This window comes from Cygnus olor, chromosome 33 (assembly GCF_009769625.2).
Source record: "Cygnus olor isolate bCygOlo1 chromosome 33, bCygOlo1.pri.v2, whole genome shotgun sequence".
NCBI classification, from domain to species: Eukaryota; Metazoa; Chordata; class Aves; order Anseriformes; family Anatidae; genus Cygnus; species Cygnus olor.
In genome coordinates this window covers 94,874-100,409 of record NC_054090.1, presented here as the reverse complement: position 1 = coordinate 100,409, position 5,536 = coordinate 94,874, and positions in this window count along the sequence as shown.

Below are 5,536 nucleotides of genomic sequence, written 5' to 3'. Positions count from 1 at the left end.
CTGGTAGGAACCAGTAAGGAACCGGTAGGAACCAGTAAGAAACCAGTAAGAAGTGGTAGAAGAAACCAGTAAAAAGGGTAGAGGCCAGTAAGAACCAGTAGGGCCAGTAAAAAAGCAGTAGAAGCCAGTAGGAACCGGTAGGAACAGTGGGAACCAGTAAGGAACTGGTAGGGAGTCCTTCAGTCCATTTGCATCACCGGTGCTGGTGGAGAGCGCTATGGCCAGTAGGCACCAGTTCAGACCAGTAAGGAATCCTGCAAACGGTAGGCTCTTCCCCTTTTTCTCTTATGGACCAGTATGGACCGTAGGGTGCCCTGTAGACCAGTTTAAACCAGTATACGCCACTAGAGGTTAGCGGGAACTACTGTAAACCAGTAAGGACCAGTACAGACCAGTAAGAACCATTAGGTTTTATCCTGCCCTGACCAGTTTAGACTAGCAAGGAGCCGACAGACCAGTAAGAACCACTACAGACCAGTAGGAAGCAGTAGGGAGTTCCAAATAGACCAGTATAGACTCTGCTGTGCTCCCAGTATGGACCAGGGGCACTGGGAGGGGACCACGGCACACTGGGAGGGAACCAGGGCATACTGGGAGGGGATCAAGGGACACTGGGAGGGGGACCAGGGGGCACTGGGAGGGGGACCAGGGGGCACGGGAGGGACTGGGGGTACTGGGAGGGGGACCAGGGGGTACTGGGCGGGGATCAAGGAACACTGGGAGGGGGACCAGGGGCACTGGGAGGGGGGACCAGGGGGCACTGGGAGGGGGACCAGGGCGTACTGGGAGGGGATCAAGGAACACTGGGAGGGGACCAGGGTGTACTGGGAGGGACCAGGGTGTACTGGGAGGGGACCAGGGGACACTGGGAGGGGGACCAGGGGGCACTGGGAGGGGGACCAGGGGGCACTGGGAGGGGGACCAGGGGGCACTGGAGGGGGACCAGGGGGCACTGGGAGGGGGACCAGGGCGTATGGGAGGGGATCAAGGAACACTGGGAGGGGACCAGGGTGTACTGGAGGGGACCAGGGTGTACTGGGAGGGGACCAGGGGACACTGGGAGGGGGACCAGGGGGCACTGGGAGGGGACCAGGAGGCACTGGGAGGGGAACCAGGGGGCACTGGGAGGGGGACCAGGGGGCACTGGGAGGGGGACCAGGGGGCACTGGGAGGGGACCAGGGGGTACTGGGGGGGGACCAGGGGGTACTGGGAGGGGGACCAGGGGGTACTGGGAGGGGGACCAGGGGTACTGGGAGGGGATCAAGGGACACTGGGAGGGGGACACAGGGGGCACTGGGAGGGAACCAGGGGGCACTGGAGGGGGACCAGGGGGCACTGGGAGGGGACCAGGGGGTACTGGGAGGGGATCAAGGGACACTGGGAGGGGGACCAGGGGGCACTGGGAGGGGACCAGGGGGTACGGGAGGGGACCAGGGATACGGGAGGGGACCAGGGCGTACTGGGAGGGACCAGGGATACTGGGAGGGGATGGGGGACGCTGGGGAGGGGAGGGGGATGCTGGGGAGGGGACGGGGACACTGGGAAGGGGATGGGGACACTGGGAGAGGACGGGGACGCCGGGAGCGGGGCCGGGGGACGCCGTGACGTCCCCGTCCCCTCGCCGCCCCGCAGTGGCCTTCGACGCGGTGCGGGAGGCGGGGGGTGACCCAGGAGGGCCACCTCGTCCCCTGCCTGGCCACCGTCCTCCTGCTGTGCCAGGGTGCCATGTGGGCCGCCGACCGCTCCGGGCACCACCTGGCCACCGCCGTCGAGCAGCAGCGTCACCGGGCCACCCGCTACGCCGCCTGGGCCACGCCGCCGACGATGTCACCGAGGCCACCCGGGCGGCCTCGGCGGCCCAGGGGACGCTGGAGGAGGTGGCCAACCACCTGCGTCTTGGTGGAAGCCGTCGAGCAGGACCTGACGGAGGCCCCGGGCTTCCCCGCCAGCACCCGCGCCTTGGGGACAGCCGTGGTGGCCTTGGGGGACGACGATCCAGGACGAGGAGGGAAGCGGAGGCTGGCGCGGGCGCTGCAGGCGCTGCCGAGGAGGTGTAGGGACGCCGGCAGCGTCCCGGTCGCCTTGGGAACGGTCGTCCCCGCGGGTGTTTTCGGGGCGTCCTGCTGTCGCGTGTTCCCTTTGGGGACGCTGAGGTGACCTCTGGGGACGGGGAGGGTGGCGCCGTCCTCTGTCCCTCCCCCCAATAAACTTCAGGGTGCGCTGAGCCCTCTGGTTTGTCACCGGGGGTGGGGACAGCGTGGGGTGGGGGTGTCCCTACCCCATCCTGGGGACAGGGGGACACGTCCCCAATTGTCCCTGCGAACGGGATTGTCCCCGACAGCCCTAAGGATCCCTGGCTGGATGTCCCCAAGCCGTGGGGGACAATGTGGGGACACAGCAGGGCCATTGGGGGACACCCCGGGGACGGTTTGGGGACAAAACAGGGGGGCTGTTGGAGGCACGCTGGGGACATCCTGAGGGGTCCTTGGTGCTGCGACGGGGACACTGGGGGACATCGGGGGCTGGGGGGACATCGGGGGACATCCGGGGCTGTTGGGGACATCAGGAGCTGTTGGGGACATTGGGGGACATCCAGGCTGTTGGAGACATAGGGGACATCGGGAGCTGTTGGGGACATCGGGGCTGTTGGGGACATCGGGGGACATCAGGGGCTGTGGGGGATATCGGGGTCTGTGGGACTCAGGGACACTGGGGGGCTGTTGGGGACATCGAGGGCTGTTGGGGACATGGGGGCTGTTGGGGACATCGGGGGACATCAGGGGCTGTGGGGGACATTGGGGTCTGTTGGGGACATCAGGGGACACTGGGGGGCTGTTAGGGACATTGGGGGCTGTGCTGTTGGGGACATTGGGGGCTGTGGGGGCACCGGGGGACATCAGGGGCTGTGGGGGACATTGGGGGACATCGGGGGCGTGGGGGACATCGGGAGCTGTTGGGACATCGGGGGACATCGGGAGCTGTGGGGGACATCAGGGGCTGTTGGGGACTTGGGGGCTGTGGGGAACATGGGGGACATTGGGGGCTGTTAGGGACATACCAGGGCTGTTGGGGACGTCGGGGGACATCAGGGGCTGTTGGGGACATTGGGGGACATCGGGGGCTGTGGGGGACATTGGGAGCTGTTGGGGACGTCGGGGACATCGGGGGTGTTGGGGACATTGGGGGACATCGGGGGCTGGGGGGACATTGGGAGCTGTTGGGGACGTCGGGGGACATCGGGGGTGGGGACATTGGGGGACATCGGGGGCTGTGGGGGACATCGGAGCTGTTGGGGACATCGGGGGCTGTTGGGGACATCGGGGGACATCGGGGGCTGTGGGGGACATCGGGAGCTGTTGGGGACATCAGGGGCTGTGGGGGACATTGGGGGCGGGGGGTCACCGTGCCGGGGCTGTGCTTGGGACATTGCGGGGACATCCGAGTGCCACCACGTCCCTAGCCCCCACGTGTCCCCCTGCCGCCGCCCGTGGGGACCCTGGAGGCCCCCAGGGGAAGCGGGGACAGCGGAGACAAGGGACAGGGAGGGGACAGGGGACGAGGGGGACGCCGGCCATCAGGACACAAACCAGGAACCCCACAGCAACGTCCCTGTCCTAAAAAGCGACAAAAAACACAAAAAAAAAAAAAAAAGGGGGAAAAAAAATCCCAAAAAAGGAAAAACCCGCCCCGGGCGGCTGAAAACTCGGGAGGGCTCTGGCGGAAGGGAACGAGCGCTCAGGCGTGCCCCAAATCCACGCATTTCCACCCAAACAGCCTCCGGGAACTTTCTCTTTCCCTTTCCCTTCGAGAGCCGCGGCTGCGGTGAGGCTCCTCCGCGTTTCTCCCCCGGCCCAATTTTGGGTCCGTTTTGCCCCCTTTGACCATTTCCGAGGCGGCTCACGCCCTTGGACCGATCGGTCCCGGTGCTGTCCCCGACCCCAAAACAAACCCTATATTCACTGGGGTGTACAGGACAGGCTCGGGTGTGGGGGGTTAATGCTTAATTCAAATATTTTCGCTGCTGAATTCTTAATTTTTGCTATTCTCAATAATCTGGGATTTTGGTATCTCTGTGATAGCTTTATTAATAATTTGTGGGATTTTGCTACTGCTGTTCTTGCTTTATTAATAATTTGTGGGATTTTGATCTCTGTGCTTGCTTTATTAATAATTTCTGAGATTTTGGTACCTCCTTGATGCTTTTTTAATAATTTGTGGGATTTTGGTACCTCTGTGATTCTTATTAATAATTTTTGGGATTTTGGTACCTCTGTGCTTGCTTTTTTAATTTCTGAGATTTTTGTACCTCGTGCTTGCTTTATTAATAATTTGTGGGATTTTGGGTCTCTGTGATTGCTCATTAATAATTTGTGGGATTTGGTACTCTGTTATTCTATTAAAAAATTTGTGAGGTTTTGATATCTCTGTGCTTGCTTTTTAATCATTTGTGGGATTTTGTTATCTCTGTACTTCCTTTATTAATAATTTGTGTGATTTTGGTATCTCTGTACTTGCTTTTTAACAATTTGTGGGTTTTTGTACCTCTGTGCTTGCTTTATAATAATTTGTGGGATTTTGGTATCTCTGTACTTGCTTTAATAATAATTTGTGAATTTTTTTTTTTTTTTTTTTTTTTTTTTTTTTTTTTTTTTTTAATAATTTGTGGGATTTGGTACCTCTGTGCTTACTTTATTAATAATTTGTGGGATTTTGCCATCTCCAGGCTTTTCACATTAATCACAGCTGTCCTTATGAGCAGGATTTATAGAAATCTGTGAATAAAACGCAGAATTTGGGGCAAGCCAGCCTGAGAAGCGACACCTGGACCAGCTGGGGAGCCCTGTGGGTTGTCACCCCCACTGCCACCAGTTATGTGGACGCCGGACGTCATGGGGCCACCAGCGCCACTGAGGTGGGCAAAGTCTGGTGCAGCGACGGGCGCGGATGAGGGGACATGGGGACAAGGGGACGGGGGTGGCAGAGGGGGACAAGGGGACAGGGGGTGGTCGAGGGCATGAGGACGGGATGGTGGCAACACGGTAGCACAAGGGGGGACGGGGACAGGCGGTGGCGTGGACTGGCGCAGGGTGGCACGAATGGGACAAGGGGACAGGGTGGTGGCAGAGGGACAGCAGGGTTGGGGAGACGTGACGGGGGTAAAGGGGATGGAGGGTGGCAGGGGGTGACGTCGGGAGCGGTGACAGGGGATGGGGTGGTGACTGAGGGGACACGGAACAGCAGGTGATGGTGGCCACGTCCCCCTGTTTGAGGACAGGGGTGTCCCTGGGGGTGTCTTGGGGCCACCATGCCTGTTCCCCAGCACCGCCAGGGACAGGGGACAGCGGGGAGGCCACAAGGACCACGGGGGACCCCATATCCCATCCTCAGGTGTCCCCGGAGCTGCTGAAGCCGCTGGTGGCCGTGGTGGCCACCCTGGGCAAGCTGGGGGCCACCGCCGGGGACTTTCCCCTGGCTGAGCCGTGGGGCTCGCTGCGGGCTGGCCTCCTGAAGTTCAGCTTCGACGTGCGTGAGGCC